The sequence below is a fragment of the Phascolarctos cinereus genome, unplaced genomic scaffold, assembly GCF_003287225.1.
Source record: "Phascolarctos cinereus isolate Bilbo 61053 unplaced genomic scaffold, phaCin_HiC Scaffold_3;HRSCAF=262, whole genome shotgun sequence".
NCBI lineage: Eukaryota > Metazoa > Chordata > Mammalia > Diprotodontia > Phascolarctidae > Phascolarctos > Phascolarctos cinereus.
Window position 1 is genome coordinate 202,213,135 of NW_027555736.1, and position 27,209 is coordinate 202,240,343.

The 27,209-nt window shown below is 37.7% G+C and overlaps 1 protein-coding gene across 4 annotated transcripts in view; it reads left to right on the plus strand.

The window, feature by feature from the left end:
* STXBP6 (syntaxin binding protein 6) overlaps positions 1-27,209 on the plus strand; it is a 339,398-nt gene that overhangs the window by 52,432 nt on the left and 259,757 nt on the right. Inside the window, exon 1 of one of the 4 annotated variants that reach the window (XM_021004288.2) lies at positions 13,461-13,550. The exons of the other annotated variants lie outside the window; for them this stretch is intronic. The gene's annotated coding sequence lies outside the window, so the exon portion shown is untranslated. Of the gene's footprint in view, positions 1-13,460; positions 13,551-27,209 lie in introns of those variants that run through there. 4 annotated transcript variants of the gene reach the window in all.

The following is a 27,209-nucleotide window of genomic DNA, read 5'->3' on the forward strand; positions in this document are numbered from 1 at the left end:
TGCCCCTAGGTACACTGTAGACATAGAATAAGTAACAGTATAATGATTTGATTGACGGGAGACCAGAAAGAGAAAATAGAGGGAAAAGAGAGAGTAGAAAGATTGCTTGTCATTCTACTTATCAAGAAGGCGAGAATCCAGGATGGGTCTGACTACTTGGTCCTTTAGAACAATGAGATAGAGAGGACTGGCTGTAGTTCTCTTGCCTGCCAGGTAGAGAGGGAAGAGACTGTGTGTTTCTTTTAAAAGTTTTTGTTATTGTTTGGTTTTTACGTCACCTTCAAGTCTGTATATAGCCCTCTTCCCTGCCCCTCCCACCCTTGTAACAAAGAATAAAAGAAGGTGAAGGTACTTTGCTATGTACCTTAGCAAAACTAAGTATTACATCAACCCTATCTGACAGTATATGCACACTCATAATTCTTTACATCTGTTCCGCAAAGAAGGGAGGGAGGTGCATTTTCCCCTTAAAGCCCCACCTACTATTTCCATTTGTTAGGTCATGACCCTTCTTGGTAGGCTCTCTAGATCTTCTCCTCAGCTCTGCCCTCTTATGAGTTGGTTAAAGACAATTTTGAATATCTTCTATATTCTCAGATCTGGCCAAATCTGAAGGTGAGTTTCCCTTTCCCTCATCCTGTAGCTTTCAAAGGGATGAGTCAGATTTTAACCAGGGGATTCCTACCATATTAATAAACAGAAAACCTGAAATAGAGTCAGAATGACTCAGGGCCAGTTTACCTGAGCCCAGACCTGTTGATTTAACTAAAGCCAAATTGGTGAGGAATGCTATTCACTATACTCTTCCCTTCCTCCAGCCTCATTACAGATAGCTTGAAGATAACTTGGTGTCATTTGTAATTAATGATATTGTCAATGATGGTTGAGCTGACAGACTCCTAACAGTGTCTTCTGAGGAGTTTATAATCTAATAGAGTGGACGACACACAAGTCTAGTACAAAGCAGAAGATGGTAAGTGCAAACGAGATAGATTGCACTGAAGTTTGAGTTAGGAAATGCTTATTACTGAGGGAAGATTTAGTGGGGAGAGTGGCTCATGAACTGGGCCTTAAAAGAAGAAGGGGGAGGGATTTAAACAGGTTTGAATTTAAGAAGGAGTTCAAGGAACCAGAGAAAAGAGATCATAGGATTTAATACTCAAAAGGACTACAGAGATAATCTGCCTAACCCTCTCCTTTTACTGATGAGGAAACAGGCCAAGAAAGATTTGCCCAAGGTTCCCCAGGAGAAGGCCCCTTTTCTTCCTTTTGTCTCTCCCCTGACTTGGCCACGTGGACCATAATGGGTGACACCTCCTAAGGGGCATCATTGGGAGTCACCATTACGCCTTACCGTCTGACCTGCTGTTATGCCCTTTAGACCCTTGAGCACTGTCATTTGACCTGATGGTATATCCTAGGGGTTCCCGGAGCCTTGCCATCAACCTTACAGCAGAATTCCTTTTTTTGTTAACAGTTCAAAAAGTAGAGAATTTGCTTAATTTTTAAAAATTAATTTTATTTTTAATTTATGGAATAAATCAAGCATTTTCATAACACAGTATAATAAAAAAAAGATGATTACACATGAAACTGCAACTGTATTATATATAATTTGGTATTCCTTTTAAATATATAATAAAGTTATTATGTACATTTCTTTTTTTATCTTTTTTCTCTACCCCCACCCCACCCTAGAGATGGCTACCATTATGTATGTATATATTATGTGTGGTGTGTGTGTGTGTGTGTGTGTGTGTGTGTGTGTATATATATACTATTAAGTAAGTATATATATATGAAAAATTATTCTGTGTCTACTTCAAGTTATTACTTCTTTCTTTGGATGCAGATAGCATCTTTCTTCATATGTCCTTTATTTCTAATTTGTGAATTTATATTAGTCAAAATGACTTAATTGCTCAAAGTTGTTCTTAAAACAGTATTGCTGTTACTGTATGCAGTATTCTCTTGGTTCTGCTCATTTTGCTCTTGCATCAATTCTTTGATTTTTGTTGTGTCCCCCAATAAAAGTGTGAGCTCCTTAAAAGCAAAGACTCTTTGCTTTTGCTTTGTATTCTCAGTGCTTATTTAGCACAGTGCTTGACGCGTGTTGTTCAGTTGTGTCTGACTCTACGTGACTCCTTGGAATTTGTCTATGGTGTTTTCTTGGCAAAAATATCCAAGTAGTTTCCCATTTCCTTCTCTAGTATATCCCTATTCTACAGATGAAGAATTGAGGTAAATAAGGGTTAAGTGACTTACTCAGGGTCACATAGCTAATAAGTATATTGAGGTCATATTTGAACTCAAATCTTCCTGACTCCAGGCCTGGCGTTTTATTCACTTTGCCACCTAGTTGCCCTTACTTGACACGTAGAAGGCACATAATAAATGCTTTTTCATGTGTTCATTGTTTTCACATGGGCTGCTGTTTTAAGGCTTATTTTGTAGGAGAATAGAATTTAGAGCTTGATGGTACCACAGAAGGATTTCAGTCTAACCCCGTCAACTTGAGACCCAGGGAGTTAAAAGGGGATTTGCCTGAAGTCATTTGGACATTGAGAGGCAGAGTGTAAACCCAGGTCTTCTCATTTCAAGTCCAAAGTCCTTTCTGTTATAGCACTTCTTTTACTTAAAAAATAGCAAGATTTTTTTAAAAAAGCCTTAATATATTTATATTATTCTTAAATTCAGTCTTGTTTTTAGTCTGTTGCTCTAGCTTATTGAAATATTTTTGAATCCTAGTTTTTGTCATAAAATGTTATTCCCACCAAGCTTGGCATCATCCAAAAATTGGATAAATATACCATCTGCATCTTTAGCCAAGCTGTTGATGAAAAATGTTAAAAAAGACAGGGCCAAGGACCAAAAAACCTTTGGCACTCTACTAGACATTTCCATCTAGATTCACATAAATCCATTAATCTATACTTTGAGCTATGATTGTTCAACCAAGCTACAAATTAAGTGAATGTGTAATATCATCCAACCCACATCTCTCCATCTTGTCCATAAAGGCTACCATGAGAAACTTTGTCAAATAATTTCTTGAAATCAGGATATACTACATCTGGCATTCTCCTAATTTACCAGTCTAGTGACCCTAGAGGAAGTGTTTTCATCCCACTGAGGAGGATTTATGGAGGTCATAGACAAGAGTAAAACAGGATGGACAGGCACGAATGGGTTGTAATCTGCATCTGTGAAAGGAGTACCTACTTACATCCGTGAGATTACAGATCCTTTGAAGTATGGTAGGGTAAATTATGCTACTAAAGAAAGGTTAGTTTAATTGACTTCTCTCTGCTCAAATAAATTTGCTTTCCTGTATCCTAGCAATAAGTAATCTGTAATTGTTACTGGTATGGTATAGTAAAAAGAGAGCTGGAGATAGGAAGACCCGGGTTCATATTCTGCATCTGATACATACCATGACACTAGGTTAGTGACTTAACATCCAGGTGCTCCATGGTGACTATAAACTGTAGAACAGTCGCTAATTTGCATTGTTGGAGGGAATTTCCTCAGTGGGAGTTCCCTAAACCTATTTGAGGGGAGTGGAGTGGGGAGAGGGAAATGGGATTGTTGCTTAACCAGTCCTTACCTTATGGTAAGAAGATTCCTACTTAAAACTCTTTAAAAGGGGAGAGTAAAGTATGAGTCTTAGACGTGAGGAGCAACAACAAAAAAAGTAATTGATGCTAACTCAGAAAAGGCAGTGTTTCTCAATCTGCTGGGTGATAAGCAACTTTTAAACTCAAAGGATGCAGACGCTGGTCCTTTTGACTGACTATTCTCACCTGTAAAACATACCTGGAACTTCTAGTTGGTAGCTGAAAATAATACAACAGAGTTGTTGCTGGTGCAGGATTTTAAGAAGCTTGGTTTGAGGATTTATTAATTTTCTTTTTACTGATGATCTTTTGAACACTGACAATGAGTCATCATTGTATCTAGCAATATTTCCCAAACACCTGTCATTTGGTAAATGCATCAGTAATTTTTAAAAAGTCCTTTTTATTTCCACTTAAGTGAATGATTTAAAGTCAGTGAATGTGTTTCTCTTTCCGGTCTCTTACAGATTCTTAATATAAGCTGCATTATATAGTCAGCTTTCATTTACTGATCTTAATAGAGAGAGGCAGTGGCTTGGATAATACAAAGGCAATTCTTTTGGGTTTGAAATGCATTATATGAGGGGGAGTCAATAAAGCAGATTTAAACATATTTTCAAAATACTATATTTCAGACATAGGAACAAAATGTTACCAACTTTTTATCACAAAAACAATGAGTTACTATATATTCACATGCAATAATGAAGGTATGTTGTAATGTGAGGTTACATGATAGGTAAAATACCATCTGTGAATAAAGACAATGTACTTTAGTCCCCCTTATTTCTTTTTCTCCCTAGCACAGTTACTTGCTTAATTGGACTTACATTAAAGATAATTCACATTACGTGAGCATGAGCAGCTCAAAGGTGTAAGGAATGAATTACAGCTTTAAAAGTTTTGCAGTTTAGCTACAGTACCTCAGCATTGCTGAACAAAGAGGTAAATACAATGTATCTTACAATGGAGTCGCGTGGATAGTTAAAACAATATTGAAGTAGTCATAAAATGGGATCAACAAGAGAGATCTCATAAGTTTCTCCAGTTCATGGAAGGCAGAAAGAAATGAGTCCTTGCTAAAAGGCAGCATCCATGAAGGGGTACACAAGTGCCCCTTTCTACTTTATACTGCCCCAAGCCAGTAATTGAACTGGGAAATGGAAGAAGGCTGAGAATTCCAAAATTTGGCATCTACCTTCATCAGCCCAACAGACTAGAGAAAAAGACTGAATATTGGATTCAGAAGACAATGTCCCCTTCCTTTTATAAACTAGGAAACTGAAGGCTAATGAGTCACATAGCTAGTTGCCTGGAGTCATTGCTAGTGTGCAGAATGAAGATTAGTTATTAGGTGTCCTGATTCTTTATCCAATGCTTTTTCTCCTCAGAGTGAACTTCAGCTGTGAAGTTCTACCTAAAGAGAGGAGGGAATAAGTATAAGTAATGAATGTCCACTTAATCTGCCTTTTAGTACCGAGTTTAGTATAGGTAAGATGTTGCTTAATACAGCCTTGCCCAGACTGCAAGAATAGAAATAACTCTATAAATAGGATAGGTCTTGAGGTTTTCTTTTGTATACCATTACATACAAATTAGGAGACAGGATTGGTATACTTGTATATAGTAGTTTTCTTAACCATAGAATAGCAAAGCTAGAAGGATACTTTGAGATCATCTATTCCTACATTCAGCAAGCAGTTATGAATGACTATTATTGTATGTAAAAGACACTGCTAGGTGAGGGGATGCAAAGACAAAACAAAAATCATTGCCTTGAAGGAGCTTAAATTCTCCTGGGGAGCTGGCCAATTTTAGCAGATAAATACATTTATTTTGAGTAGGGAGAAAGTATTAATGACAATGAAGATCAAAAAAGACATTCTATCAAAGGTGCTATATGATATTAACCTTAAAAGAAAGTAGGGAAGGAAAAGGTAGAAGTATGATTGGAGTCCATTCCAGGTTTGTACAAAGTTATTAAGATGCAAGATGGAATACTGAATTGGGACAACAGCAAAGAGGCTTGTCTGATTGGAATATAATGTATATTGCAGGGAATAATGTCAAATTTGGAAGATAGAGGGACAGAATTGTAGATTTAGGGCTGGAAAGGACCTTAGCTATCATCTAATCCAGCACTTTCATTTTACAGATGAGGATTCTGAAGCAAAGACTTGCCCAACATCACACAGTTACTAAGTGTTTGAGTTAGTAGTTGAACCCGAGTCTCATGACCAATCTGGGACCTTATCTGCTACTTCTTGCTTTTTCTAGTTAAACTAGAGCCATATTGTGAAGGACTTTAGATACCTTTTGAAGCATTTATATTTTTTCCTATAGGTAATATGGACTCACTAAAGATTCCTGAGCAGGAGACTGAAGTGGTTAGACATATGCAATAGGAAGATTATTTAATCCAGAAAAATTTCTGAATTCTACAGATAAGATAACCAAATCTTAGAGATAATGAGACCCAAGGTCATTCAATGAGTTAATAAATCCCAGTTTAAAACCCATGCTCTTCACTTCCTATCCAAAACCCTTCCCACTACAATTGGGATCTTCTGTCTCCTTCTCCCTCTCCCTCTCCCTCTCTCTTTCCCTCTCTCTTTCCCTGTCTCTCTCTCTCCTCTCCCTCTCCCTTTCCCTCTCCCCTCACCCTCTCCCCTCTCCCTCTCCTCCCCTCTACACACACACACACACACACACACACACACACACACACACACACACACACTCCTCCCCTCTCAGTATGTCACTTTATGAGTTACCTATAAATAGTTACATTTGTATATATGGATTAATGGAGGACAAATGTAAAGACAATACTAAGAGGAAGCACCTTCCTAAAGGGTTTAAATCAGGGGAATTTGACCTGGGAGCTGGGCTGGAAGGGAGCTAGGTAATAAATACAACTAGGTTTCAGTATACAGGTGATTTCATGGTAAAAAAAAAATGAGTTTGAATGTGACTAGTTAGTTGTAGAAGACAGTCAGTGAACAAGTACATATCAATTAATGAAAAGTTATATTCACATAACGTATTGTGATTTATGAAATAGTTTCTTCATAGTAACCCAGGGAGAAAGGCCATACAAACATTATTATTTCCATTTTTCAGACAGGGAAACAGTCTCAGAGAAGTTAAGGGATTTGTCCAAAATCAGATAGCTGAGAAGTATAAGAATCTTGAAATTTTTGACATTTTGTTCTTCCATATGAATTTTATCATGATTTGGCATATTTCTATAAAGTAACCCTTCAGCAGGTCAATTGGTTTAGCCCTAAATCTGTAATTCAGGTTATATGCAATCTTTGTTATGTTGGTATGGCCCAACAATGAGCAATTAATATTTCTCTCATTATTGAAGTCTTTATTTCCATAAAAAAGTTTTAGAGTTGTATTCACATAATTCCTGTGTATGTCTTTGCAGGAGGATTCCCTTATATTTCATATACTTTTATAGTTATTTTGAGTGGAATTTCTCTTTGTTCCTTATCCTGATGGCTTTTGTAAATAAAGGGCCACTTATTTTTGTGAGCTGATTTTAGATCCCATTAATTGATTGAAGTTATTGTTTCAGTTAATTCTTAGTTGAATCTTAAGATAAGTTTGACATAATGATCTTTAGAATAACAAGACAGGCTGAGGGTCACAATTCATCTCAATAGACATTTATTTAACATCAATAATATGCAAAGTGCTGAGTTCAAAAAAATGAAAAACTAGACAGAGTCTTCTTCAAGAAACTTGCAGTCTAGTCACTGGGTGAGAATAACTGCAAATAACTATAATAATACGACTTGGAATGTAATGCTCCCATGATGGGTTCAACTGTGTTTGAAGGGGGGAAATAGAGTGAGATGGGCTGAAAGAATGGCTCCAGGCTCCAGCTTGTAGAGGGCACTGATGAGCTGGAGAGCTTGTGACTTGCCCCAGGATCTCACAGCTACTAAGTATCTAAGGAGGTCTTTCTGACTCCAGGCCCAGTTCTCCATCCACTGTGCCACCAACCACCTTGGTTTCTTGGGTAAGCAAAGGAAGGAAAAAAAAAAGTTTCCACAGGATGACTTATCTTGGCTTTCCTTGTCTGGAGTGCCTGGCCTCCTATATCCCATTTTTTGCAAGCACAGGACAAGTGGTAGCTTTAGCTTTTTTTGTTATTGTTGTTTGTTTAATAGCAGGGGTAAAAGGCAAAGTGCAGTCTAAATCATGTTTAATTAGACCCATGTGGAAAACATAACAATTATCTATACCCAGTTTTGAACATTTTTCTTTTCTTTGTGTTCAATTATTAATAGAGTTACCGATGCACAGATTCTTTCATCTTTTTTTTAAAGTGAAATAATTGAAGCTTGCACAGCATTGCAAGCTCTTATCAAGTTCTTTAAGTGTCTTTATCCTAAAGGAATCTGCTTCTAAAAAGAAAAAAAAATCATATCTCATTTATGGAATCATTTTTCCTTTGAGAATATAATGCTGCCATTTCTTAAATCTTGGAATGAGACAAGAACTTCCCCTTCCTGTCTTTGAGCTAACTCCAGAGCAGGGAATCCAGAGTATTTTTGGAAATAGGAGTAGAGAAGAAAGCACAGAAGCAGGTGGCCATTCAGTTAGATTCTATACATGCCTGTTTGTGCAGCTCCCCCCCCCAGTTCTCAATTTAGAAAAATACAGTAGTAAATTCATAAGGTTTAGACAGAACTTTGAAGTCATCTTTGACATGATGCAAAATGAGCCTGAGACCAATTCACCTTTTTCTTTGAGGCTTTGGATGTAGCAGTTTGTGTTTTGATCTTTGCTGTCACCACAGTAACTTTCTGTGATCAGGTTCTTGTTTGTTTGTTTGCTCATTTTCCCAGCCTATTCCTTGACTTTTAACACTATGTTAAAATGGGACTCTGCTCCCAGGGTGCAAGGGGCACTGTCCCAAGCTTCAGGCCTTTTTTGCTGCAGCTCTCAGAGCTAGTTCTGGAGGTCTGTAAGTTTTCAGTTCTTCCAAGGTATTAGGTCTGTGAGTGACCACAAGCACTCTTTTCCATCCTGGAACCGTGACCAAGGTCCCTGCTCCCCTGCTGCCACAAGCTCTTGTGGGCTAGTGCTCATCCTCTTCCTAGGACTGTTACCCAAGACTGAAACCCAGATCTGCAGATAGTCAGTGCAACAGATTTCTGCCCTCGGTGCTAGCAAAGAGACTCTGTGATCTCCTTTTGACTACTTGTCCTACCCCCTGACTGCTATAGGCTGAGAGCTCCAGAAGCCACTACTGCCACTGCTGATTCAGTCACCCCCAAGGCCTGCTGATGGTTTGTAGCCTGAGCTGGACTGCGCTTCATTCTTACCCTGGCGTAACAGACCTTTCCTGCTGACCTTATAAATTGTCTTGGACTGTTTCCCCCATCTTTTTGTGGATTCTGTTGCTCCAGAATTTATTTTGAGCATAAAGTTGTTTGGAGGGGAATTTGGGAAAGCCAGGGCAAGGCCCTGCCTTTTCTCCACCTTCTTGGCTCTGCTCCCCTGATGCAAAATGAAACAAGCAGAATTAGGAAATAGTAACCACAACAGTGTAACTAGGAAGAACAATAAGGCAAACCAAACTGAATGCTGTTAAATTATAATGACCAGGCTTGTTCCTAAAGAAGAGATGGGAGATTGTATCTTCCTCCCTTCCTTTCATGGAGATCATGTGTGTAAAACTCTCTTATAGTGTCCGAGATGGTCATGTGCTAATTTTGTTGAATTTTTGCTGTTTTTATAAAAGGTGGCTCTGCATGAGGGAGAAGGAAGGATCTTTTGGAGGAAATGTAGATGATATTAAAAACAAAAGATAGCAATAATTTCTTATTGTTTAAAAAGAGGTCATTTTTACTGTCCTTGCTTCAGGTTGGCCAAAACGTTATTGTTTATTTTAGAAGTTCTCAAATTTTTTGATCCTATAGGTCCTCCTTTCCCCCTGCTTCCCACTTTCCCACTCTCGTTTGGAGGATTGAACAAGAGAGTGATGGAATTATACGCTGAAGAATGCTTCTCTATTGGCAAAAGTGGTCCTCTTTGATCAAGGATGCTGCTTCAGGAAGGAGACCTTTGAAGTGGTGGGGGAGGAAGAGTCTACTCAACCAGCTCGACAGATGAGCCAAATCAATCCTGATTGGCCATTGGGATATTATTAGCTGGATTGCCCTCATGTACACTGAGACCTATCTAGAGTCCTAGACCAGAAGATTTAGATTTGATCTCCTTTCCCTTCTCTTTTGGTGTGAGGTCATAACTTGAACACAGACCCACTCCTTTATCCTATTTAAAAAAAAATATTTCCAAGGATGGAGATTCCATATTCTTTTTTTTTGGGGGGGGAGAGAAGTAGTATTTACCATGGGACTTGGTAACAATGTAACAGCTTGGTTTCCTCAAACTTTGGGAAATTCATTGGGTTAACACAGTGGAAGGATGAAAGGATGAAAGAGATAAATGTACATTTTAGAAGGATTGTCAGGTTTTTGTTGTGGTTATTTTTTGGTAAGAAGAAGTAACTTTCTTAAAAAGGTTAGCACTTAAGGGGCAGCTAGGTGGCAGAGTGAATAGAGCTCTGGCCTTGGAGTCAGGAGGACCTGAGGTCAAATCCAGCCTCAGACTCTTAACACTTACTAGCTGTGTGACCTTGGGCAAGTCACTTAACCCCGATTGCCTCATCAAAAAAAAAAAGGTTAGCACTTAGTAAAATGGCAATGGATTTGCTAGACTTGACTTTTTGAGGCCTGCTAAGTGAAACAGAAACTTCTCTTGCCCCAAATATTTAACAGTATAACTCCAATAAGGAAAAAACTGGGGCAGCTAGGTGGCTCAGTGGATAGAACACTGGCCCTGGAGTCAGGAGTACCTAAGTTCAAATCCGATCTCAAACCAGACACTTGACACTTACCAGCTGTATGACCCTGGTCAAGTCACTTAACCCCAATTGCCCAAAACAAAACAAAAAACTCCCAAAGTTAGGGCTTTAGCTTCAGGATGTAAGAAGATTGATACGTCAGCTAGGTGGAGCAATAGAGAGAGTGCTGGCTTTGGAGTCGGGAAGACCCGAGATCCAAAGTGGCCTCAGACATTTTCTAACTATCTTTGTGGCCATGGGCAAGTAACTTAACCTCTTTCAGCCTTGGTTTCCCCTTCTGTAAAATAGGGATAATAGCACCTACCTCCTGGAGTTTTTGTGAGGATCAGATGTGATAATATTTGTGAAGTGCTTCGCAACCTTTAAAGCACTGTGTAAATATTTGCTATTTTTATTATGATGATCATAACAAGGAAACACAAGGAGCTGAGAGTAAATCTTAATGCAGAGCATAGAAAACAGAGAATAGATTGCCTAGAATTGGTTTGTGCCATTTTGCTATATTGGTCTTATGCTCTGTTGATTTTAACCAATGATTGAATGAGTTCTTCTGCCATGGATCTGCTAAACAATACCACATTATCTCAACTTAAGGGCAGCCTTAGGGAATACTCTGCATTTTTTTTTTATATAAAGAACTGCTGTTGGCACTCTGTTGGCCACATGATCCCTTTCTATGACTGTCTAAGATACATATTTCTGAACTGTGGCTTTCTAAAAGCCACTGGAATTGGCTTTCTCTTTACTGTCAGTTAAGATATTGTTTCGTATCCCTCTAAAATGCTGTTTCTTTTCTTAGATTTAGATTCAGCAGATACGTGTTTGAATCCTTGTTCTGCCACTGACCAAATGTGTCACCTTGGATAAGTGACTCTGGCCTCAGTTTCTTCATCTGTAAAATGAGGGGATTGGATTACATGACCTCTAAAGTCATGGTAGCCTGTATCCATGCTCTGCAATCCAACTTCTATGTACTTTGTAGCTTAGAATCATAGAATTTAGGCAATATAATACAGTGGATAGTGTGTTGACTTTTGAGTGCTGAACTTTATATCATAGATTAGTAGATATAAAATTAGAAGGGCCCTTAGAAGCCATTGAGTCCAACTGCCTCATTTTACAGAGTAAACTGAGGCCCAAATAGGTGAAGAGACTAGCTTAGAGTGACATAGGCATGAGTAGCAACACTGGGATTTGAATCTGGTCCTCTTGACTACAAATCCTGGGCCCTTTCCAAATTTTGACTCTGCCGCTTACCACTTGTGTGACTTTGGAAGAGTTACTTAACTACTCTGAGTGGGCCTCAGTCTCCCCATCTGTAAAATGGACAGATGATTTATAATCATGGTCCCTTTTAGCCCTAGATCTGTGGTACTATGGCCTTACAAATAATCTTGTCTGACCCCCTTCATTTTTATTTTGTTGTTATTGAGTGTTTTTTTCAGTTGTATCCAACTCCTTGTGACCCCATTTGGTGTTTTCTTTGCAAAGATACTGGAGTGGTTTGCCATGTCCTTCTCCAGCTCATTTTACAGATGAAGGAACTGAGGCAAACAGGGTTAAATGACTTGCACAGGGTCACATAGCTAGTAAGTGTCTAAGACCAGATTTGAACTCCGAAAAATGAGGCTTCCCGACTCCAGACCCTTAACTCTATCCATTGTGCCACCTTGCTGCCCCCCCCTTTTTTTTTATGTGGGGAAATTTCATGCCCAGAGAAAAGCTGCTCAAAATAATTGTTTAGGAGGGAAACTGATGCTAGAACTCAACTCTCCCAATTCGAAGTTTACTTTTCTTTCTGCTCACTGTAATACAACCCTACCTGCTCCCATTAGAGAATCATTAACCTTCTATTTCTCTTGTGTTGTTACTAGTTATCACGAATAACTAGATGTCACTGCCTAAAAATGGAATACATTTCATAAGAAGAAATTGTGTGTGCTCCCAAGGCAATTAGTACTAATATGTAGGAGAGGGTTATTGTCTTGTTAAAGTCCTTCCTTCAGGTGACTCCCTGGCATGTTTATCAAACTAACTTAGGAAACATCAGGAAGCCTCAGGTGTTAGGTTAGGAAGAGCCGCCTCATTGAGGAAATCTGGAACAAGTCCCATGACAGCAGCAGGTGGCTCATAATTATTTCATGAGATAGACATCCTAAGGCTTGGAAAGGGTGGGAAAGAAGATGTCTGGTGTATTCAAGTAATATAGGGATTGGTTCTTTTAGAGGAAATACAGATTCATTTGCTAGAAAAGAAGCATTTTGAATAGGAAATAGAGATTTGTACCCATTTCACTGAAGTCTGGCTTGCTATTTTGTACTCCAAATAAAATCTCATTCAGAGCAGTATCATGGATTTTGAGCTGGAATGGATGTCAAAGATCATCTCTTCCAACCCCATCATTTTACAGATGATGAAATTGAACCATAGAGAGGATAAATGATCTGTTCAGGATCATACAAATAGGAAATATGAGGGCCAGGATTTGAACCCAGATCCTCTGACTCCAAATGCAATGTTCTTTCCAAACATACACGGTGACCTTAATCTCTACTGCCTTCAGTTTTATTTAGTGTTATGCAAGAAATGTGTGTGCCCCTTCCTGCATTTCACTGAATTAACTGTGCTTGAGATATTTTGTAGTACTAGAAAATGTCACAGTGCAAGTAACAAAAGCTTTGCAGAACTGGTTTTTTAAACTTCCTAAGTCTATTATAAGCCACATCTCATTTTATTTTGTCTGTATTTATCACTTTGGCTTCAGAATAGTTATAGAAAATGCTTGTTAAATAAAATCACTGTACAGACCTGTCACTACATGGTAAGCATGTGGTACGATGATGTGGGCCTAGGAGTTGTGGTTGGGGAATGTCAGGAATCTTTGGCTCAGTTGTTGAATACTGCCCCGCCTCTCTGTGCCTTGGGTCTCCTGTTTAGAAAGTTACATCTTGAAAACAGCTGAGATCCCCTGGGAAGATAGGTGGCTTTGTGTGTGCTGTGCTGTTGGTTATGATCTGCTGTGTTACCTGAAGGCTGATTCAAAGGTAAGTTAGGAGATTTATATTTATTTGTTATCACTAGATATATTTATATACTTAGTATGTACTAGTATATGCTTGTATGTACTCTATAATATGCTATATATAGTATGTACTCTACATATATACTATATAGTAGATACTTTATAATATACTATATATAGTGTGTATATATATATATATATATATATATATGATATAATACATATACTATGTATATATACACTTAGGGGTTAGTGTCAAACAATGTGAACTCGGATTCAAAATTTTAATTTTAATTTGGGTGACTTTATCTTATATTTCATCTTCTCTCCCTCTGTTTTCATCCTCAAAAGCCACTACAATATGCCTGAGGGATTGGAGTGGTGGGAAGTGGAACTCATTTGAAACCTTTGATTAGGTATATTTTGCAAATACATTTTCAAGGATGGAGAAAGAGATAAGATCCATATGGGCAAATGATCCTAGCTTTATATCTAATTTTATAGACCTCAAGGGTTGATGGTAAACTCTTTTTATAAGGGTGATATTAGCCATGTAGGGTACCCAACCTTCCTTTTCTTTTAAGATGATCCTTAATAATATATTATAACCCCTCTTCTTCCCTCCCCCCCAAAGGAAAAAATAAAAATAGCTAGTATTCTGTAAATGCTTCTATTTGGGGACGGGATATATTGGATAGATGTTGAGCTATGATTGAGATACTGTTGCAATATGTTATGAAGTATACTCTTTTCAGTGAAATCTAAAGGACTGGCTTCTTTACATGACAGGTCCTGAATAACTCTGTTTCATGCTCACTTGCCCGAAACAGGTACACAATTGACATCATAGATTTAGGTCTGGAAGGGATTGTAGAGATCATTTATTTTACCTTTTCATTTCATAAATGAGGAAACAGGCTGGTAGAGGTTAAAGGGAGTTGCCCAAAGTTATGCAGATAGTCAATGGCAAAGTTAGAGTTTGATCCTAGATCCTTTAAATGCAGTTCTTCTTACTCCAAATATAGGCGCAGACTTTATAACTCATTTGGAATGCTTTAAATTTGGTTTTGAATGAAGACCTTTGTAGTTTGACCCTGGCAAAGCTCTCATATTTGAGGAAGAAGGAACACCGTGCAGAAAGAGTAAAGGTCATTGAAGAAATATTTAGGAGCTAAATGCCAAGAAAGAGGGTATGGAAGCTAAAGATGAATGAACAGAACCAGTTGGCTATGTCTGAACACAGCTTCATCACGGAATGGTTTATTTATATTGCAGAGTTATTATTAATGACAGGGATTAATTACATTACTCTTGAGGTCTCTTTTAGCCCTAAATCTTTGATTCTCTGAATTTTCTTTTACAAGAAACTAATGACCTGTTGGTAAGATATTCTGGTATAAATACTTTGTATTTGGTGGTGACTGCTTTCTATGACATTCATGTGGATAGCATTGGAAGGAAGAAACTCAGTTTACACAACTGATTCTGCAAGGTATACTAGGCAGATTCACTAGTAAGTGCTTTAGGGTTTACCTGAGTGGAGGAGCATATTCCATCTTTTAGGTGACAGAAACAGATTGGAGAAGCAAAAAGTCAGGATAATCCACAAATGGGAAAGCAAGTCTGTGAGGAATCAAAAAAGCCCTGAAATAGGGAGTCTTTTATTTTGAAACAGCAAATGTTAGGATCCAAGAATTAAACTACATAAAAACAAGTTTTTTTAAATTGAAACTAATAATAATAACTCACAGGTATGGCACTTTAGGCTTTACATTGTGCTTTACCTCACAAAAATACAGGGAGGTTTGGTAATATAAGGAATAGTATCACCTTTTTTATAGAAGAGGAAACTGAGGCAGACAGAGGTAAAGTGACTTACTCAGGGTCACACAGGTGGTAGAAGTGAGGATTCAAATTCAAGTCTCCCAGTTCCAAGTCTAGTTCACTTTTCCACTGTTTTCATTTGCTGTTTTATGAAAGGAAATTCCAAAATCAGAGACTCATAGGACTTTAAAGGGATCTCAGAGCTCATTTAGTTCAGTCCTCTCATTTTTATAGAAACTGGTCCTGAGAAGTTATGTGATTTGTCAAGGAACACATATGCTTGCTATATATATGCAAATGTACATATATATGTATATGTATATGTATGTGTGTGTGTATATATATTTATCTACATATATATATATATATATATATGTTATTTTAAAAATGCTGTTTACAAAACTTCTCAAAGTAGGACCCTACAGCAATAAAAATAATACTTAACATTTATATAGGACTTACTATATGTGAGGTTCTGTCCTAAGCTCTTTAGAAATATCTCCTTTGACCCTCACAACAACCCTGGGAGGTAGGTATTATTATTATCATCTCTGTTTTACAGATTTTACTCTGAGGTAAACAGAGGTTAAGTGACTTGTTCATGGTCACACAAAATACAGCCAAATTTGAACTCAAATCTTCCTGACTCCAGGCCCAGCCCTCTAGGCCCAAGTGATTGTGAGGGAGGGAAAGTGTGAGAACCGTCTTTCCTTTCTTTGGCAATTATTATCCTATTTTTCTGTGAAGATGACGTTAATATCTGTTGTGTATTGGCATTGAGATATCAACATCTTCTGAACATCTGGGTATACTCTGGGTAGACTGTCTAATTACTGTTTGAGTATCAACAAAAGAATACATAAATAGAAATCATTGTTGACAGTAGTTAATTTCCCTTCTATGAGAGGCAGCTTGTGATGTAATGGAAAGAGCACTGGGTTTAGGGGCAAAGGCTTAAACCACAGCTCTGTTATTTGCTTAGCTTTAGTATGGCCTTTTACAAGTAGCTTTCCCCTCTCTTGAGCATCAGTTTTCTGATCTATAGAAGTGGGAAGGTAGATTGGATGCTAGTCATAATATTAATGATAATGACCCATATGTCATTTATGGTTTACAAAGCACTTTAATATGTTCTCATTTTATCTCTATGATATTATTTATGAGATCTCTAAAGTCCCTCCCAGCTCAGAATCCTCTTGCCTTAAACTAAATAAAATATAGATTTTTAAGGTTCCACTGATGGGGTGGTGGTGAACAAAACTCTGCCTGGCTATAACTTTTATCTGCTTCATTAGCCACCTGTGAGAATCTATTTCATTTATGAGCAGAGCCCTGGTTCAGGGTCTGAATATGTGGCTGCCTGGGGTTACAGAAGCTATTTAAAGGAACTTCCTGTTCTTATGCTACCTGGCACCAGACCCTATACTACCATCATAGCCTCTTTAAAGAGCTACCCGTAGAACTCCTCAGTGGAGTTGGAGCCAGATGGGATGTGATCCAGAGCTGCTGCATGCTTATTCTCCCTTATGAAATGCTGCCAAAAGCTGCCTCATCCTAGGGATTCTGTTCATTCTGAGTTTATTTGGGGGAAAATAAACTGACTTGGTGATTACCTGGATCTCTAGGAATTCTGCTTTGTTACATCCAAAGTGGCGTAGCCAAGGTGATAAAGCAAGAGGGAAAAAAAAAGTAATGTAAGCTGCTCGATGTATGATTCAAGAAGACTGGAATTCCAAACCAGCCCTAGATACTTAATAGTTATGTGATCCTGGGCAGGATTCTGTCTGCCTCAGTTTCCTCATCTGTAAAATAGGGATAATAACAGTACCTACCTCCCAGGCTTGTTGAATGTTAATGATAAAATGAGACAATATTTGTAAAGTGCTTTGCTGGGTGGAGCAGTGAATAGAGTGCTGGGCTTTCAGGAAGACTTGAGTTCAAACGTGGCCTCAGCCACTTACTAGCTGTGTGACCCTGGGCAAGTCACTTAACCTTGTTTGCCTCAGTTTGCTCATCTGTAAAATGAGCTAGAGAAGGAAATGGCCAACTGCTCCAGTATCTCTGTTAAGAAAACCCCAAATGGGGTCACAGTCAGACACAACTGAAAAATAACTAATAACATTGCAAAACTTGAAGCACTTGCTGTTATATTTTCAGGTCCATTTGAAAAGTGTCTAAATGAATTCCTGCTTGACGTGATCTGGAGTCATTGGTTTATTCAACACATTTTTTTGTCAAACTAAGATTACAAATTCTTATACATCTCTCATATATGAAAAATGGAACAATAGCAGTGACTGCTTCTAATCCTAAATCTTTTATCTTCTTTAAAGTCCAGAACAATTTTCTGCATGCAGTAGTCACTCAATAGACATCTATTGGATGAATGAATGATCATTACTATCATCAGAAAAATCACTTGTTGAACACGAGTTTGAATGTGATGGGGCTATGTGGACAGCTTCTGATAGGTGAGGTTTTTCTGCCCTCTAGGAAGTTACATCTAAGAGACAGTGAGCTTTGACGTAGAAAACAGTTAAGGACTTAACAAAACAACAACTGAATGATCCTAGAAATAGGATTAAACCTGCGCTATAAATCCATGAATCTGTGCATACTTAGTTATTGAGGAACTATGTATTTTCAGGATGTACAGTTAGAGTTAAGCTATAGAAGTCTATGCCCGGATGGGTTGGGGTAACTGGAAATAAGAGGCAAAGTCTGGATTGTACATTCTTACCTCTGGCTTAAGACGCGTTTTCTCATTGTTTTTTGTACCAAGAGGCTAACTTTAAGTCCTATTTGGTCACAGGGTAATAGAAATTGAGTTAGAAGTGACCTTAGAAGTTGTCTAGGAGGGTACTGTAGGTCATCCAAAAGACATTATAGTACAAGGGAATGAATATGGATTTTGGAATATCAAGGAACTGAGTTCTAATGTTGTTATTATTACTTATTATCTCTGCAGCCAATTACTCCCTGTGGGTCTTAAGTCTCCTTATCTATAAAATATGGGGGGTGGGGTGGACTAAATGACCTCTTCATGTTCCTTCTGACTCTAAATCTATGATCCTGGCCTATTTTTGTTTTACAGAAGAGGAAAGAGGCGTAGAGAGGTTAAATATCTTTCCTAAGGTCACACAGTGAATAAATGAAAACTTGGATTTGAACTTGTACTTTCTGATATGAAATCCAGCATTCTTTTCACAATACAGGTTGAATCCATCCATCCATCCATGTTAAACAGACCCACCTGATACTCCTAACTCTCTCAGTTTGACACACCATGAGGTGATCTTGGAACACTTATAGACAGCTGGTCCCTCACTGGTTCTGTGAGCACCAAATGCTATTATAGAGCATTGTTTTGGGGACCTGAGGGAAGTAAGCATTCAGATTATAAGCTCACCTTAGGTAGAAGAACATCTAAGCATAACCTGTCTCAGTTGTGTTCATAACGCCTCCTTCACTTACTGGCTGATTTCAGGAAGATCCCATAGATACCACACACCAAATAGAGTTCATGGTCATTTCATTCTCAGAAAACATTTCATAGTTATCATTTCCTGCTCCCATGGTGCAGGCACAAGTTCACATGACTGTCTTAACTTGTCAGGTAAGTTCATCCAGTACATAAGCCTTCCCTTAGCTGGGCTAAGATCCACCCAGCCACAGTGTCAGAGATAGGAAAGTGTCGAAATGAGGAACAGCTAACATAGTCTCTGAGTGAGTTTGGTAAGATGTGTCCTGACTCATTCTCAAAGCTAATCCTAGAGTTCATAGCTGGTGACATGCTCGTGTTCGCTTTGGTGACAGAATCATGTCATGTCGTAAGAATTGTAATATACAATCCATTAAAAGGAGACTAGGTGGATCTTTTTCAGAATGGGAGCTAGGTCCGCATTCTAGAACCCTCTTTGCTCACTGATGCTTTGAAAGGAGAACTGTACCAAAAAAAAAGGTTCACAAATTAATTTTGCCTAAAATTAGAGTTGAAATCCCTCCCTAGGAATTTATTATGTGCCTTCCTAAAAACATATAGTAAGGGTTTTAACAAAATTGGATGTTGACCTAGAATGCACTGCTAAAACTATAGGTTGTGACCCCATATGGGGGGGGATGGACTAGATGGGAACTTATTGGTAGGAAAAGAACATTAAGCACCTACTGTGTACCAAAAATAAAAACAACTGTGGAGACTATAAGAACTATGATTAACACATGACCAGTTATGACTCCAGAAAATGTTTAAGGAATCCTCTTACCTCTTTATGGAGAGGTAATGGATTAGAGGTACAGAATGAGATATACATTTTCAGACACAATGTGTGATTGTGTTCTGTACAGCTATGATTATTACAAGAGAGGGCTTTATCAGTTGTGCCATCTAACAGTTGAGGACCTCCCACCCATAATTCTACTCTATCTTCCCTGAGGATATGGTGAGGTCATCCTCACTCCAGGTTCCAGGTTGCATGCTGGCCTCTGTACTTGTACTCTTGTGTGTGATTTGTCCTTCATTCTTCAAGAGGACCATGACATCAGGATGATACCATCATGTGCAAGTGAATTGGATTTAAGTGAGGGAGGGCTGACTTGTACTCCCAGAGCTGTTGGGAAGAAATTATTGCAGGCTGTAAAGTACTATATAACTGTGACCTAGCATCTCAAGTCTCATGTTTTTGCTAAACTGGAGAAGGAACATGCTGTCATCAGTCCCGGATTAATATTCTGAAGACTTGGTTTCAAATCCCACCTTTGTTACTTACAGTAGGCAAATTATTGAACTTCCCTAGTCATTAGTTTCCTCATTTGGAAAATGAGAGAATTGGAATAGATGATCTCTAAGGTTCCTTTCAGTTCTAAATTTTATGATCCTATAATTAGTCACTATCCTATGAATGTGACTTATTATTCCTTCCTGTCCTAATGGCCTTTTTGATCATGTCCTATTCACCTTAAAAAAATCTTCTTTCTTATGAACTTAATATACATAAAAATTAACATTTTCATATATAGATAAGGAAAAAAGGATATTATATGTGAAATTGTGAACTTCCATTATAGAAATCTTTGGTTTTTTTTCCATTTAATTCAAATTTAGTATGTTCCAATACCACTCTGCCTGTCTCTGCCCCCTTCTGGAATTTCCTTCTGTTCTTTTCTGGGTATTTTTAATGATTCGTTGGAGCTCTTTTCATCCCTTCTTTATCTCCTTAAATGTCTTCCTCCAAATAAAAAGTAAAAAGCTTTCACTTGTAACAAGCATAGTTGTACAAAATAAATTTTCCCATTGGCTGTGTCTGAAAATATGTTGTTCCTTCTGTACCTCTAATCCATTACCTCTCCACAAAGAGGTGGGAAATAGAATTCCTTATACATCTTCTGGAGTCATAAATGGTCATCGCATTAATCATAGTTCTCATGCCCTTCACAGTTGTTTTTCTTTGTTGTTTTTATTGTATAAAATATTCCACTGCTTTGATAATTTTGCTCTTAATCAGTTCAAGTATGTCTCAGGTTTTTCTAATCTATTCTTTTCATCTTTTCATATGGCAGAACAGTATTCCATTACATTTATGTACTATACTTTAAGCCATTCTCTAGTTTGGAGGCACCCATTTTATCTCCAGTTCTTTACTAGAGCTAAAAAGTGCTCCTATAATTGTTTTTGTACATATGGCTTTTTTCCTTTTTTTTTCTGTGATTTCTTTGGGGATATAAGCCTGGTCATAGCATCGCTAGGTCGAAGGTCAAAAGATATGCATAGGTTAGTCACTTTTGGAGCATAGCTCCAAATTAATTTTTAAAATGGTTGACAATTTCATAGCACCACCAACAATGCATCAATGTGACCATTTTTCTTTCTTTTTTAAAAAGTTTAATCTTTCAATTAGATTGCTAGGTGGCCCAGTTGATAAAGACTTTACTTGTAACAATCATAATTGTACAGAATAGAATCACACATTGTAAATGTGTATCTCATTCTGTACCTCTTATCCATTAACTCTCCATAAAGAGATGGGAAATAGGATTTCTTATACATTTTTTTGAGTCATAACTGGTCATTGCATTAATCGTAGTTCTTATGACTGTGACAATTTTTTTTATTTATGGTACATAGTTGGTGCTTAATAATATATGTTCTTTTTCTGCCAATTAATACATATTTCTTTTCTTTCCCTCCCACTACACCTCCCCTAGTTGAGAAAAACAAAACAAAACAAAACATTTGTAACAAGTATGTGTAGTCAAGCAAAACAGAGTCCAACATGAGCTATGTCCAAAAACATGGCTCATAATGCATCTTTACATTATAGTTCTTCAGTCTTTCAAAATTATTTGTTTTTATAGTGTTGTTACTATATAAATTGTTCTCCTAGTTCAGCTTAATTTATTCTGTATCAATTTGTGCCAATCTTTGAAATTTTCAGCTTCTCTGAAATTCTCCTTTGACAGTTTTTATAGCAATAATATCTCATTACTTTCATATACCATAGAATTCTAGGCCTGGAGTCAGGACAACTTGAGTTCAAATCCAGTCTCATACTCTTAGTAGCTGTATGACCCCCCGGACAAGTTACTTAACCTCTTTTTGTTTCCTTTAACTCATCAGTAAAAAGATCAAATGAAATAATAATTGTAAAGCCTTTAGCACAGTGCCTGGCACATAGTAAGTGCTATATAAATATTAGCTGCTGTTATTATTATTGTTATTATTTATTATGATCAATTCCCTATACACCTTGGATAGGAGACTTTTATCAGAGAAATTTGATAAAAATAATTCCCTCAGTTAACTGTTTTCTTTCTAATTCTAATTGCATTGTTTTTGTGCAGAAACTTTATAATTTTAAGCAATCAAAATGACCATTTGTCTCCTATTATCATTTTTATTCTTGATTTGGTCAAGACTCCTGCCCCTCTCCACATGGTGCAAGATACTGATCTAAAATTAATTGTTCTTAGACTGCTTTCCAATTTTCTCAGTAATTTTTGATGAATAATGAGGTTTTCCTTCAGCATCTGAGGTCGTTGGATTTGTCAAACACTATCCTACAGTGTTTAGTTGTTACTGCTTTTCAGGGAGTCCAGTGATTCTTGTCTTGATTCTTTCCTATCCTGTTTTAAGAGGTCCGTTGTTTTTGATAGTATGTACTTTACATTTTTTCAATTTTTTTTGTAATTTTATGGCTTTTTTCAAATATTTCACTATTGCTTTTTACCTGAAAGCATTTTCCTTGCAACTCTGTGAATTAGATATCATTATCCCATTTTACAGATGAAGGAAATATGATTCGGAGAGATTGTGACTCATCCTCTGTTACACATTTGTGAACTGTGAGAGCTAAGACTCAATCTTTTATCTTGAGTCCAGAGCTCTGTCCAGTATGCAGTGCTGCCTCTCTATGTAGTCCTTGTAGTTGAATGCAGAGTGAATTGGAGTTCACATCTTCTGCTTAGGGCTTCCTAACAATTTCTTTGTTACTTATGCACAATAATGAAAATCCTCTTAGAGATACAATTTTAGATCCTCTGTCCAAAGAAGATTTTTTCCCCCAAAGTGTTCTCTTTGATTTAAGTAGGTAGGTATTAGACCTTGTTGTTATTTGTACTTCATTTTCAAAGACAACCAATGACATCATGGGGTGATGTCTTGACCTGTGTGTGAATTGGATTTAACTGAGACAGAGTTGCTCAAAGTCGTCTGTGATCACTGGCAAAGAAGACCCTGAAGTCTCCCCAAACTGTGCTTGGAACAGATGCTTGAAATCACAGTAAGGTCCCTCATAGTGTGATTGTTCCTTAGCAAACCTGCCATCCATGAAGGGAGTCTTGTTAATCAGTTGGCAGATTCTATTAATGTTGCCATCTGTAAGACAGTAAGGCACTTTGCATTAGAATGAGAAATGGGAAAAAAGAAGGGAAAGGATGCCTAAGTTCCCCCTTTGGGTTGTAGGCTGTGGATGTTCTTACTGGTTTTCTGAAGACGAGTAGTTAATGATAATGCTGTTGGTAAAAGTAACATACTTGGCATTTTTTTTTAATGCAAGCTCAAGTATCTCAAATATTCAGATGAATCAGCAGAAGATGCTAAAAGATGCCATTTGTTCCTTCAGGTTTGGGTCAATCTTAAAACATAACGAATGTACTAGGTCTTTGTCATGTACTGACAGTGAAGAATGTGAAGAAAACAACCCTCTTTATCTCTTTCCTGAGCTCAGAGCTTTAAAGTTCTGGCTGGCATGGTTGGAAAGATTAGATTTCATGGGCAGAGATTTGAGTTGGAATCTCAGCTCTGGCATTTACTTTTGTGACCTTAATCAAGTTACTTTCATTTTTACTGTCATAAAAATGAAAGTTTAGGTTAGGTAAAGTCCTTTCTAACTTTAAAATTTTAAATGTCTTCTTGCTTTGAATGTAAAAGCCTTCTTTTGAACAAACAAACCTTTGTTAACCATCACTGAGTTCAGTTCGTAGCTTATTAAGTGCTGGCCAGAGAGAATTATGAAAACCCAGCCTTTCAGTATCTCCATGGTTTCACATGTAAGGGACATTCAGATTCCAAAATGTAAAGATAAGCCAATACAATAATATAAAGGATGGCATATTGAAACACTGTCCTTGGTTCAAATCCTGACAGTTACTACTTGTGTGACTTTGGTTGTATTTCTTAATCTGTGGTTTTCAGTTCCCTTATCTGTAAAAATGAGGGAGTTGGAACTGATTTTTTTGTTGTTTTTTTTTTTGCTTTTTGTTTTGTTTTGTTTTTAGGCAATTGGGGTTAAGTGACTTGCCCAGGGTCACACAGCTAGTGAGTGTCAAGTGTTTGGTCTGAGACTGGATTTGAACTCCAGTCTTCCTGACTTCAGAGCCAGTGCTCTACCTAGCTGCCCCTGGAATTCATTTTTAAAGTTTCTTTTAGCTTTGGATCTAGAATTCTGTGAATATATCAAGGGGAAAAGCCCATGTTGGTAGAGAACAAAGATATGTTATTAACTGAAGTATACAAACACCTACTAAAGGCAGTAGTCAGTCACTATATATTCATTAAGTTCCTGTTACGTACTGGGCACTGTGCTGAGTGCTGGAGATATGAATACAATGTAAAAAAAAGTTGCTATTAGCTCTGGACATAAAGTGGTGTTGCTTCTTATTATCCTTTTAGAGAGAGACAATGCCATGGGGGCAGTTAGGTGGTGCAGTGGACAGAGTTCTGGGCCTGGAGTCAGGAAGACTTATCTTCCTGAGTTTAAATCCAGCCTCAGACACCTACTAGCTGTGTGACCCTTGGCAAATCATTTAATTCTGTTTGCCTTACTTTCTTTATCTTTTAAATGAGCTAGAGGAAGAAATGGCAAACCACTCCAGTAACTTTGCCACGAAAACCCCAAATGGGGTCATGAGAAGTTGAAGATGACTGTAAAATGACTAAATTACAGACACAGGTGATAGTAGAAAGAACACTGGGCCTGAGTGTGAGTCCTGGCTTTCCTATTTGAATTTGTGTGACTGGACATATTAACTTAAATTCTAAGATTAATTTTCTTCATTTCCAAAATGGGAGTATCATCACCCACTTTACCAAGTTTCTGGGGTTGTTTAGAGAATCAAGTCAAATAACTTGAAGAGTTTTGAAATTTTAAAGTGTTTAAAAAAGTGAAAGTTATTATTTAGAAATTGAGAACATATTCAAGTTTTCAATCGTTGGCATGATCAACCCTTGAATTTATGGAAAGGTAAAAATCTCATTACAGTGTTATATTTTCATGTCCAAGCCAATGTCCCATGGATTTATTATTTCTAGTTATAGCAGAGTTTATAAAACATGATCCTGTCCAAGCTCTTTCTCTGGCTTCCATCCAATTAATGATACTTTCTATAACAAAGGGACCTGATTGAGTGCCATTTGCTTTGTAGACTTGTTAGGGGAAGCTAATCTTTTTATGATTCTTTTCTCCGCCATAAAGAAACAGCTTCTCCTTTATTACCTTTCTTGGATGGGGATTCACAGCCTCCTATCCCAATCACCTAAAAGCCAGAGTAAAAAAAAAAAACTCCCCAGCTCTAAGCTCTTTAAATTCACCCTATCCAAAATAAACAAAACACAAGACATCTCTCATTGACCTTGTTGACAAGATTCATCTGATTTATTTTTGACAAAAATTCACATTTATAACTAAGTTCAGTACATCTACTACTTTGAAAGATCCAGTATTTCATTGGTATGTATATTCCTGTCATGACGTAGATCTCAACTGCAATGCCCATGGGTAGATAGTTTTCATGAATTGCTGCAGTCTTTAAAAGTCTTCCAGCCCTCTCTAGATTTAGCTCCATTAGTCCTTAGACAAGAGATTCACAGACCATCTTTATTTCATATTTTTCAAGCTTGTTAGGGACTGCTAGGGGCAGCCAGGTGGCACAGTGAATAAAGCAGTGGGTTCAGAGTCAGGAAGACTCATCATTCTGAGTTCAAATCCAGCCTCAGACACTTACTAGCTATGTGACCCTGAGCAAGTCATTTAACCCTGTTTGCCTCAGTTTCCTCTTCTGTAAAATGAGCTAGAGAAGGAAATAGTAAACCACTCCAGTATTCTACCAAGAAAACCCCACATGGGTTCTGCTATGATCCTTGAGGTCCCAATGTTATTACCACACCATAATGAGACATCTCAGAAGGACTATATGAGAATTTGACTTGCCCAAATTTGCAAGGTTGGTTAGTAGCAGAGATAGAATCTCTTGGCTCTATATCCAACACAAAGTCATTCGACAGAGTCCTGGACTTTGATATAGAAAGATCCTGCCTCAGCTACTTATTAGCTCTGTGGGCAAGGTGACCTCTCTCACCCTCAGTTTCATCATCTGTAAAATTTCTATTTCTCAGGGTTGTTATAACGATCAAAGAAGATAGCATATGCATGTGAAGTGCTTTGTGGGCCTTAAGTTAAAAATTGTAATATATGTATATATGAACAAAATATACATATGTGTGTGTATATATTTTGATAGTAAGGAGTCATGATTTCTTTTGTGTAAGCACTCCTATTGATGGGGCAGCTAGGTGGGGTATTAGAGATAGTGCCAGGCCTGGAGTCAGAAAGACTCATTTTCCTGAGTTTAAATCTGTCCTTAGACACTTACTAGCTGTGTGACCCTGGGCAAGTCACTTAACCCTGTTTACCTCAGTTTCCTAATCTGTAAGATGAGCTGGAGAAGGAAATGGCAAACTGCTACTGTATTTTTGCCAAGAAAACCCCAAATGGGGTCATGAAGGGTCAGATATGACTGAAATTCCTGAACAACAATTCCAATTGATTCAGTTCATAGTTTCTCTACTTCTTAGCAGATGGTCTTTATGAGTAACTTTTTCCCCAGAATTTTTTCTCTTGGGGCTTCTTCAGATCAGCTAGGCTAGTTCTTAAAGAATAGGCATAATAGTCTACCAGGCTCACATTTTTTTTTCCTTCATTTTATTAAGACATAGTAGCAGAGGGTCATGGGTTTGGATGTAGAAGGGATCTTTAAGGCCCTCTATTCCAACACTCTGATTTTTCAGAGACCCATACAAGTAAACAAGTGACAGGCTGGGATTTGAATCCAAATCAAGCACTTTGTCTGCCATTACAGAAGACACTCTATACTGGCACAACTTTTAAGAACTTATTTGTTTTCATCTGTTTTATTCTTCCTCCTCTCCTTGCCCCACTTCCACTTCCTAAGGGCAGCTAGGTGCTGTGGTAGATAGAGCCCTTGTCCTGCAATCAGGAAGACCAAAGTTCAAAGTTGGCCTCAACCACTTTCTAGCTTTATGACTCAGGGCAAGTCACTTAACCTTATTTTGCCTCAGTTT